Here is a 12,393-nt window from a genome sequence, read left to right as displayed (position 1 = left end):
CCTAGATCCTGTTATATCAAATTACGATAAAGATTCTTCCCTTCAGCGACTCCTCGGAGATGACCACCGTGCTATACTTGACTAAGACTAGCCCAGAATTTGTCTTGTCTGGCTTTCATTCAGCTGGACTGTTTTCAGCAATTGCAGTCAGTCAGTCTGAAAAGCCTTTTCCTAGCGGCATATTTCTTTTCACAGTTCAAGGACAGGACTTTGGGCAGGCCGGCTTTTAACAGTACTGTGAACCTCACAACCCCTGGAAACCCAACGAACCCCACGCTGCCCTGAGCAACAGTAGAAAGCTCTGGACTGCAAACACACACATACATAACATGCACAAAACACCAGCCAAAGCCCTTTTCAATGTGACCAATTTGGTCTCATTCCACTAAGGCACTGTGATTAGTGTGAGGAAGAATTGTGAATGGGCTACAGCCCTTCATCTTGCACTAAATCCAGAGGGGTCCATTTGGGGTGGATACTACTGGGGATCAAGGAGAGGAAATGTGCAAGGATGGGTCGTACCATTTAAACCATTTTTATATTATTACAATTATAGACTGTGCTTTTTTCAGTACTGAGTTAAATGTCAGTCTGTGAGAAAATAAGTATTCACCCTTAGTCAGAATGCTTGCTTTCAAATATGTATAAATGCAGCCATACAAAGGTGTATTCCCCTTCCTCACAAGAATATATTCCTAAAGAGTCAACTGAGAGGACTTGATTGATGGACTTTTCTACCAATTGAAGACCAACATATGGACTCCACTGCTACACATTTGACCACTAAACCATTTCTAGGACTCCACCAGCCTCTTCTCTTTATTGTGCTGGCTGCAATTGGCCGCAATATTTCCTTTATAATCAAAGGTTATAACTATGCATAATGGAGAGAAGTTATTTGGAAACCTCAGATAGTAACAGGCATGAACATATTCCTACTGTCCGCCATCTAGTTTGTTCACTGAGCTTGGTTAGAACTTGCTTGAGAACCTGTAGCTCCACCTGCCAATCCAGTGTCTCTCCTGCCGCTGCCGCCACTACTATTCTACTTGATAATAAAACTTCAAGAAATCAAGTAGCTGGGCTAGGGTTTACATGTGGCCTGTGCCAATACCACATAAAGTTCTTTCTTACAGACAGATATCCCTAATGACGCCAACACAGTGTGTGTGCACATTGTGAAGTTCTTGTGAAGCGTTACGCACTCCAGAAACTGGCAGAATGTCATCGAACCCTCATTGTATATTATTCATACAAGGCCATGTTGCACCAGAAAAGAAAAATCTGGCCATTTGTCAGGTGTTACAGGAATCCTTCCTTCCTCCAGTGCACGCAGAGGGCCGGTTGAATGCCTAAGTTGGTGTAACCAGATCATTTGGTTTAAGACATAGACTGCATGCCAGGGATTTATCCAGAGTCGCAGACCGTTGACTTTATAGCCTCAAAACATTCATGTTATCTTTGGCCTTTTAATTGTTCCATTTGCGTCATGTCGTTTCAACAGGTCATGCCTTCTGAACATTTGTTTTGATTTCATCACTTTATTTTTCTTAATTTTAATATTAGGTAAAACACATGTATTCTATAGTGCTGTATATAAAATAAAATAACCATGTTTATATACTATTATGTTTTGTGTATGTCCAACATAATTCAGGTCAATAAAATGGAGTTCTTTATCAAATAAAAATGTGTCTGTAGGGTGAAAAACAAACTATAACGTAATCCTTCTTGAACAATTCCTCCAAGGAATTAAAAACCTGGTGTGACTTCAATCTATATTATGGGCCAGCCATGCTTCCCCACCCCCATCTTCAGCATGCACACAACATGCACACAGAGTCCATCCCAGACTGGAGAACAGAGTGTACCCGAGGAGTGATTTATTACGCAGACTGATGCTTCCCGGGACAATCACAGCCAGCCTGAGCAACAGGCTGAAAATGCTTTCTCAGTCTGCATGTGAACACACAATGCAAGCACCGATCGCATGCAACCACACAACCACACGTAGACACAAAAGGTTGTATGACTTTTTTTGGAAAATGCATAAGAAATGTATTCCAGTTAGATCTAGTCTCACATGTGCGTGGTGGTGACGACCTGGAAGCCTGCGGTCTCAGTCAATAAAGTGAGTGAAAATAATTAAAATTGATGTGAATGATGTCCTTGAGTATTTGGCGAAAACCATAGTCCACCACCAAGTCCTAAGAAAAGGCCAAGTTAATACAACTCCAAAACCAAGAGAGAAGCTTAAAGGATATGCATGTGCGGTTTACCTTTAGGCAAGAAAAATGCGTAGATTTGCGGTATTTGGGAGGATGGGCATTGTTGTTGGGCACCAAAATTTGTTGAATGTACTTTTTCCTCAACCGCAAACCCAGCATCAAGCAGATGTGACTCGACATGGAGCCGGCGTTCAATTATTTTTCAAAAATGAGCCATGCATTTAAAACGACTGGCTGTTCAAATTGAGCACTTCTTCCAGGAGAGAAGCAACAAAGCTCAACTTATTCAAAGCGTTTGAACCGATCATTGACAACAGCAATGCCATTCGATCTTATAAACAAATAAAACCATTAGCAGGCCATTTGCTGACATTTGAGAAAACACACACGCACTGTACCAAAGTATGTCATGCAGGATTTTTTAGCTGTCTGCACAAAATAATGTGTACAAAATGCATCCACGGTAATAAATAATCCCCAAGGCCACAATGAATTGCTTTCAAGTCAACAGCAGATCGATATTAGACAGCCCCATCGTCCGGATGGCTGCGGTGAGATTAGTGAGCAAAGAGGTTTTGTTTCATCAGACATATTTTCAGAAAACCCAACCCAGAAGGTACCTGCACGGAGACATTGTACAATGCAGTTGAAGGTAAATCACTTAGAAAGGAATGCTCATGCCAACACTGTCATAATAACCTCATTCATTTTCTGCTGCCGGGGCTCGGACCGAGGCACATGATGGAGGTAGATGGTAGCGTGATAGGAGGTGTTATGCATCTTCTTAATATGCGCCAACAGCTATGTGAGCGAGTCACTTTTTTATTTTGTCTTTGCATGTTTACAAGACGAAACAGCGGGTGTTAAAATCCAGAAGCCTTGCATGTATAAAAAGACACGCCCTGCTTATTATCATCTTAAAAAATGTTCAGGCTCCTTTTGCATGTGGAGGCCTGCATGCACACAAACACACATGCAGACAAAATCTAATCTAACCGGTGAGATTTTTTGACTGAAGACAAAGTACACTTGCTTGCCCGCTCAGTTTATATACGAGGGAAATCTATACAAAAACCGTCTGAAATGTCACTCGACGGAAAAAGGGAAGGAATGCATGGACCCACGCCTACAGGATATGACAGCCGTGCATCTGAATTGTTTAACCGCAATGTTTGAGTAGAGGGCTGCTTTTCACGTAGAATTATCAATGCACATTTGCAAGCAACCATTTGGTACAGTTCCACTGCTTTCATTAATGTATGTAGTCAGGCAATGGGCATCAGTCAAAACCCAACAACTAGAGGTTTCATATAGTTTTAGTCCCTGTTGGGAGATGCAGTGGATATCCAGCACTGTAATAACAGATCTCCATTCACGATTTGAAGGCACACGCTCAGGATATAGAAAGATGAAGGAAAATGGAGCTGCATGGGTGGGGCCCGTATTGCTTAATCTCATGCAGACAAGGGGGGAGCTGGATGCACATGTGCAAATGAGGGCACATGCCGATCTGATCTCAACTAGGCATTGCCACGGAGCACCTCTGCATGCGGCAATCTGATAACAATTATGACACATTTATCATACCCACACGCACAAACACATGTGTGAAATTTCACAGCCCCCTTTGATCTAGTGTTCCCTGCTTGTAAATACGCAGATTTTCTTCAAGTATATAGTCTGCTCGGTTAGGTGATGTCAAGAGGCTGAGGAAGGGGGTGGGGTGGATTAAGCTTCTAGTAAAGTCTTATGAGGGTGGCATGCAGGCATTAGGACTGAGCACCTGCGATGAAGAAAGAACGGGTAACGGTGTGATGTGCCTGTTTGCGTGGATATGAAGGCATGCACGGCGCTATCCGTGCACAGTGACATCACCGATCAAGGAACAGACATCCTGGCCCTTATGTACCCACCACACGCAAATGAGACAATGATGCAGCACTGACTGACACACACAGCTGTGGGTGTGTGTGTGTGTGTGTACCTTCCGGTGAGTATACCCTACAGAACAAAACGGCTGCCAAGCATTAATGGCCACCTCCTGTACTTTGTTTTTTTTGGCACTCTATTTATTAAATGGCACTCCCTGCTGTAATACATTGATTCTACATTCCCTGTCATATATATGACTAATAACTGTTTTTTTTTTTTTTTAATAATTGACTGTCCAAGCTGCCACGCCAACTTGTGGAATATAACCGTTTCCTCGCACTCGTACTACCTCCATTTGACTGAGTGACTACAGCCTTTTGAAGTCAAGTCCACTGTGTAAGTCATCCCAAATAGAAAATATGCACACACTGTTTGTACTATGTTACAAACAGACTAAGCATTAAGGCTTATTTTAATATTCTTCCAACAGGTACCGCGCCGACCACAAAGTGAATGCAAATGTGCGTGAGTCAGTTTATATGCAAGGACAATAACATAAATGAGGGGCAATTCATGAGGTGGTAGCTACTGTAAAATCCCTTTATTCGCCATCATAATCCGCTACAAAAAAAAACAAAACGACATAGCGCAGAAACAATATCAGGAGTTCAGAAAGAGAGTGGCTGAGATCAAATTAAGAATAGGAAGGGTGTGAAGGTTTGCAAAAGGGCGCTTGACTTAACCCGTTTAAACTAATTATGTTGAGGTTTCATCTCATCTAACTGTCATTCTTACCACAACTTGAATACACCGTTCCTCTCCAAAATACCGGTCGAGGCATTTTGTCCTCTCTTTCCTCCTGGTCAACCGTTCACATCTACTGTACATCAAACTGGCTGAGAGCCTCGCTCTGCCGCTCTCATTGTACAGTATATCCCTTGTTACCCTCCCCCACTATTTGGCAGTTTAGTTTGCGTGCAAAAGGCAGCACAAGCCTGAAGGGTGAATGAACAAGACATTCGTGGTACGATTCCCAGGAAATCACTCCACCAAGCCCCACCCTTCCTTGCCCAGAAGATAAAACCTATTAACCCTGTACATCTCTATAGCTGTTCTATACCAGTAAAATATTTTGAATCCACACTAATCGACGTTCCTTGGGACTGCCTTTGTCGTTTGTTTCCTCAGACCGTGGCTATCCATTTCGTGCAGAATAACTCGCTTATAGTCTCGTTTCCATAACCGTGAATCGGAACCTGTAGCGGGGGCCACGCAGCCATGACAGCTGTTGGTGTGACTCTTTTTGATGGCGCTCATGGGTGAGAGGCTAAATTTCTCATTTGTCTGAAAAGGTTTAATACAGTAACATGTGATAAGCTGATCATTTTCCCTCGATGGTGCAGTAAAACCCCGGTTGACACACTTACCTGATCAGGTTATGCATGTTTGTATGCACAACGGAGAGAATGGCCAAGGACTCATGACCTCAAGGACCGTGACCTCGAGTGAAAGGAAGTTGCAAGGTTTCTATCGCTTTGTGTTTCATGAGGCTGCGGGTGCATTGGAAGGTAAAACCAAGGCGTGCCATGGTAAAAGTTAACATTCTACAGAGATTAACCCACTTTTGAGATACAGTTAAAAATAAGAAAACTGTACAACTATCCGTAGCAGCCAATGATTGAGCCACACCCACAATATGCAGAAGTGGTCCACTGAAAACAAACTATTTTTTAACTGAAGCCTTATTTGTCAATCATCGGGAGGCAACCCAAGTGTTGCATCAGAATCTTTGAAATTAATCCAGTATTGAAAGAATATGTTTTTCGCAAATTTACCATTGATACCCATTGATCATTTGGGTGGAATTACAATAGTCGAAAAATTTGGCTATTTTTTTAATTTTTATTTTTTTTCATGGTTTGGAAAAATGTTAGAAATGGCTAATGTTCTTGTCCACAGCCTGCACTAATACAGTTAGTTGCTGGTTGGATATAATTAGAAAATACTTTGAGGATAATCAATCACGACATTGGTTAACAGCTCCAGCATGTAAAACATTATGTTTGCATGCCAACCGCTTCCCACTTTTAATCTTACGTTATATTCCTTTGACTCCAACCCATTGCTCCTTTCTATCCCTTGTCTCCTTTCCTTTAAACACCCATCATTATCTTTTACCCGCTTCCGTCCCTGCTGCTGACCTTTGATTGAATTCTCTCCGTCCACATACTCCATCACTGCTCTTCCTCCTCTCCCCCTTCATCTACTGCATTCTCTTTTTGGGACTTTGAGTTGGTCAGTTCAGCGAGGCCGAGCTACATTTTTGAGATTCCTGCTACATATGGTCCACATTCCAGTCGGTCTGCCGAGAGGCCCTGCTCTTCAGTGCTGGCCCAACACACACCATCCTAGAGCCAAATGTAGCACAGAATGGACCGGTCGGGCCCAGATTGCTCTAAATCACAGCACCAGTTTAGCCCAGCCTATGCCTGCAGTTGTCTTTGTCCTATTTATTTAAACCAAACAAGGCCTAGAGATTTTGTAGACCCTAACCTCTCTCTCTCTCTCTCTCTCTCTCTCTCTCTCTCTCTCTCTCTCTCTCTCTCTCTCTCTCTCTCTCTCTCTCTCTCTCTCTCTCTCTCTCTCTCTCTCTCTCTCAACCCGGACACTATTCACTATTTGACAAGGATATCATATAGACACACACACACCACGGTGGAAATCCAGTGGTAGAGCATATTTCGGGAGCTGTATAGACTTAAAGACTGGGACCAGCAATGGGATTTCACACTAGTTTACACTACAAGACCAAAAGCAACTAGTTCAGATGATGTCAGAACATCAGAACACATGAACTACCTCTGTTAATGAATGATAAAATAGGTTAGAATTGTTGCTGCCTGAGAGAAATTTTCCATTCTGGAAAAGGTTATGAGTATGCAAATGGTGTTTTTGAAACATGTGTTATACACATGTTGGGTTTGGGGCGAGCCTTGGTGCATCCCACTTGGCACAGCTGTGAAGAGGTAGCTTCGGGTGGAGTTGGAGCGCAGTTAGCCCTTTACCAACAACTTCGTACTAAACCCTGCTGTGCTGCACACACACACACACACACACACACACACACACACACACACACACACACACACACACACACACACAGACACACACACACACACACACACACACACACACACACACACACACACACACACACACACAGCATTAAAATAATACCTAGTGCTTATCTCTTCTGGCCGCAGGAAAACATATGCATAAATGCATAGACACATTTCGAGACCACGCATTTAGTTTTGTCATTCACCTGTTTGAAGGACAGGGATAAGTAAGAGTATAAAGGTTGCAAGAGTCAGAGAAGATCGCTTTGTCAGGAGGTTAGCTTATGCTAGCTAACACTAGCAGCTCCGAGCCTCTGGTGGGTCTCTGGGGCGTGGCACTGAAAACATGCAACCTCACTGCAGCTACTGCATTTTCACTGCAGATCCTCCCTTCCCTGATTGGCCGTCAATAACGATCAATGTGCTGTCCTTCTCAGCTATAACACGTCACTCGATATACCTGCTTATTATGCTTCAGTTAGCAAGAGGAGGGGTGACTCATTGAAATAAAGCATTTAATACCTTTAAACACATCACTGATTGAAAACACCAGTTTTGTACTTTGGAAGTGGAATGGATTTTGGTCAGTCTAAATCACAACACTTGAAAATGCTGCAATTATATGCACAATTACCATATGCAATTTGATAGATATATGGCAAGTACCTATGAGCGCTCGCACGCACAGACAGCATGCATGACATGTGCACGTTAGATTATTAAAGGGCAAGGCAACAGAAGGTGGCCAGCAAACTCATTGGATTCCAATCTCTCCCCCTTACTTGCCCTTTCTCTCTTTTGATTGCGTCTGGGGTGTGGTCTTACAGACATCACAGCAGGATGGCTGTATTAATCTCACCTAGCCCCGCAAAGATAAAAAGCTGTGCAAGCTCACCACCAATTCACGTACGCACAGTTCATTCCAATGTGGTTTATAAAATGATGATAGTAATAATAATAATAATAATAATAATAATAATACAAATAATAATCAGGGGCCAGAGAAAGGATGGTTTTGAAAGAATGCTGGAAAACACACGGATAGGCTCAACGTGTGAATTGCACAAAATGTTTTCTATGCAAGATTGCACAGCGCAATAATATTTCTAAATAATGATCCAATTTGAAAAGAGAAATTACACTCCAGCATTGCACGACACTTTCAGAAATTGTTGAAGTAAATTCAAAGCAATTCATCTTCATCTACTAGACGATACTGCAGTATCTTATTGCACCTAGTTCGCAGTGTAAAAATAGGATCTGCAATGTGCAATCAAGACATGAAATACATTTCATATATTCACAGAAATGCAAGTTCGTCGTGACTCATCAAACAATGATAGCTTATTAAACTTCATTCAGTCTTCGTATCGTTAGACAATAAGATACCACGAAAACGCTACAGTGTGCAAAGGCCCCTACGCACGCACACATGCGCACACACGCACGCCCACGCACGCGCACGCACGCGCACGCCCACGCACGCGCACGCACACACAATGTGGAAGTGGTGATGGGGTGTGGTGGGCTGATGGTGTGGAATGGCCTCTGACATAATTCCCCCCTCAGCTAATTCTGTTACAATGGCACGGGGACCGAAAGTTTAGCGTGTGGCATCCTGATAAGCCAAATGTATCCAGTGGCCAGCATTCTGAACAGTCTGCGGTGCCACATACAGCCACTGCTCATAACTAAAGAGGAGATAATATGGACGGGCAAGGCACTTCCTGGGGTGCGGGGGGAGAAAGGGCAAGCAGAGCACGCTGCATTGGTCCCTGTGCCAACCCAAAAGAGTTTCCAGGCAATCAAGAGAAAAAAAAAAAAATGAATGTTGGGGAGACTTCAGAGGGGGGAAAAATATATATTATTTCCTTTACCTTTTAAAGGATAATTCCCCCCATGGAAAGGGTGCAGGAATAAGTGGTTTACGACAGGGGGGATGAAGTCATCACCAGAAACGAACTGCGCTTGCGAGCGGTCAGGCGAGCTCGAGCACGGCAAATCTCACTAGGTCCGTGGTGGTGTCAATTCAATACTATGAACTGAAGATTAGGGACAGCTGGAATGGAGCTGTGTGGAAATAAGGGGCACTGCAGTTGAATTACAATGCAAAGAAGGGGAAGTATGCTCCAGTGATAAGTCCACTCAGAATTCAGCAGTTTCCCTGCCCAGAAATCGGAGCTTTTAAGCCGGAGCACTGATGAACTGTGATATGCCTTTCAATATGTTGAAACCCTGAAGGTAGAATTGCACAAGCACGAGCTTGAGGCCATGAACACTTGTACTGAGAAAACACAACCACTGCCACAAGATTCCAAGGGTGGGGTGGGGTGGGGTGGGATGGGGTGGGCTGCAGTCAGAAGCCTAATTAAACAAGCAACAGGTTGAAGGGCTAAAATCTTTGCGCGCTTTGAGTACAATTTAGAATGTTTTTTTTTTGTTTGTTATTTTAACCGGGTCTCATTTTAATTCAAAATAATAAAACTTGTGAATAAATCTGACACGCACGCGCACGCAGCTCTGGACCCACCCGGTCTTGTACTTGGAGCTCTGTGCCGAGGCATTCCACAGGTACGCGCGCGCGCACGCACGCACGCACGCACGCACGCACGCACGCACGCACGCACGCACGCACGCACACACACACACACACACACACACACACACACACACACACACACACACACACACACACACACACACACACACACACACACACACACACACCCTCTCTCCTTACCTTAATCAAGGAAAACTGCAGTGGATTCCTGGGAGTTGTAGGTCGGCGGGTTGATCCTTGGGTAACAGGAAAGATCTCCTTTCAGCCACGGCTCTACAGCACAAGGGGGAGATATTGAAGGGGGGGGGGGGGGGGACACTTGGTTTTTAAAAAGGGTAAATGCATGACGCGTCGAAAAGCTGTGCACATCCATGTTGCTCTATAGGGTGGGGCCTTGTGGAATCCAGTCTCAATCAGTTCGGAGAGCTCGTCTTGAGCAAGTTGTGGTGAGTACTGTATACACTGCATGATGATGAAGAAGTTAAATAAAAAACCCGTCACAAGACCTTTCAATGACTCACTTTTTCCAGTGTGACAAGTGGATTTTACTATATACATATATATATATATATATATTTATATATATATATATATATATATATACACACATACTGTGATGGGATTCAGTTTCCAGCTAGATCCTGACGTATAGGGTTAGTACAGTAGTAATAACATTTATGCAACCGTTTCCAGGTTGCATAAGGAGACATTAATTAATAATAATAATAATAATAATAATAATAATAATAATAATAATAGTTTCTGGGTGATTGATTCAACATTATTACACAACCTGATTTCAACACCAGACTATACTTAATAACCTGTTAAAGTTCAAACTTTTTCAAAATGAAATATAAATGAATGGGGCTGTCGTACTCACTTCATTTCGGGTAAATCCTCAAACCGGTCCCGACGTGACACTTGTGTCACAGCAGGATTTACAGCATTTTATGAGTCGTTTTTTTTTTGTTGTTGTTTTTCTTTTTTCTTTCTTGTTTTTTTTTCTTTGATATAATTTGTCCACCCCCCCCCCCCCCTCCCCACCCTAACCCCCCCCACGCCCAGTTTGACGCTCCATTCGTCGGGTCTGGCTGCTGTAAAGTTGCCACGTCCATTAAAAATCGCAGTCTTATCAATCGAACGCAGAAGCACCGATTTTTTTTTGGGGTGGGGGGGCTGGCTGGGGAGGTGCGGGGGCGGGTGGCTTTAACACTTAATTCACTCACTGTCAGAACGGACACTTCTCTACTTCTCCATGTCCAACACACACACACACACACACACACACATATATATATATATATTTTACGTTACGTAACACCGCCAAACATGCCTGGATGTACAATTATGGTAGAAATGTTCCGGCTGGTTCGAGACTAAATACAACGCAGACACTCAACACCTTCCAACATTTTCCCAGAGCAGGATCCGTAGAGGCCACACCTTAACTCAATCAATTTTACTGACACTTCCAGCGCATTCGACGAGCCCCCCCCCCCCCAAAAAAAACCCCCGAAAAGCTCCTACAAATTCTTCATTCTCAACAATCGGATTCCCGTGTAAATTAACCTTAAAAAAAACAACCCCAAAAAACAAGAAAAAATAAAAAATAAAAAACAAGAAGAAGAAGAAGAAAAAAAACAACAACGAAAAAAGAAACGAAGACGCTCCTCCGGTCTCCTCCGGTCTCGTCTCCCCCCCCCCCCACCCCAAGCCCACCCCCACCCCACCCCCACCCCCCGCACCCCCGCCACACCCCGCGTCTCTCGGCGGCCCGGACTCCCCGCTGTCTCCCGGTCAACTGAACTCTCTTCAAACCGGCTTCTCACTCCGATCAGCTGGCAGGGCGTGACGTCGGCGCGGGCGCCCCGGCCAATCGCGGGCGAGCCGGAAGCGGCCGCCGGGACGCCCACCCCGCCCGACGGGCGTGCGCCTCGGCCAATGGGCGCGACGGGCCGCCGTGCGAAAGGAGGCGGGCCCCGGTGAGGGCCGACCAGTCGGATCGCGTCCGCCCATGGGGGGGGGGGGGGTGGGGGGAACCTACCGGGGGGAGCCTCGGTGCCTGTACCCGCGGATGAATCGTTTGGGTAATGAGCGCCTACTCCACGTTAAAAGGCTTCAGATTTTGATTTGATTCAACTGTACGAATAATCACTACACGCCAGTCATTAGGTAGATCAAACTCTGCCTTTGGTTCTGGAAAACCGTTGTTAATTACATGTATACTATTATATTCTATTCTATTTTGTTCTATTCTATTCTATACTATTTTGTTCTATTCTATTCTATTCTATTCTATTATCTTCTTTCTATTCTATTCTGTTCTATTCTATTCTATTCTATTCTTTTTTGTTCTATTCTATTCTATTCTATTCTATTCTATTCTATTATCTGCTATTCTATTCTATTATCTTCTTTCTATTCTATTTTGTTCTAGTCTATTCTATTCTATACTTTTTTGTTCTATTCTATTCTATTCTATTCTATTCTATTCTATTCTATTCTCTTCTATTATCTTCTATTATCTTCTATTCTATTATCTTCTTTCTATTCTATTTTGTTCTAGTCTATTCTATTCTATACTTTTCTGTTCTATTCTATTCTATTCTAT

At 43.5% G+C, this 12,393-nt stretch overlaps 1 protein-coding gene across 4 annotated transcripts in view; it reads right to left on the bottom strand.

Moving 5' to 3' along the window:
* aipl1 (aryl hydrocarbon receptor interacting protein-like 1) overlaps positions 1-11,330 on the bottom strand; it is a 41,442-nt gene extending 30,112 nt beyond the window's left edge. For all 4 annotated transcript variants that reach the window (XM_080006523.1, XM_080006526.1, XM_080006524.1 and 1 more), the window contains exons 1-2: positions 10,663-11,330; positions 9,960-10,052 (exon numbers count right to left, since the gene is read on the bottom strand). The gene's annotated coding sequence lies outside the window, so the exon portion shown is untranslated. The remainder of the gene's footprint in view (positions 1-9,959; positions 10,053-10,662) is intronic.
* Between the last annotated feature and the right edge of the window lie 1,063 nt (positions 11,331-12,393).

Source organism: Zeus faber (genome assembly GCF_960531495.2).
Source record: "Zeus faber genome assembly, chromosome: 9".
In the NCBI taxonomy this organism is placed as follows: domain Eukaryota; kingdom Metazoa; phylum Chordata; class Actinopteri; order Zeiformes; family Zeidae; genus Zeus; species Zeus faber.
This window is presented reverse-complemented; position numbering and strand designations above follow the sequence as displayed.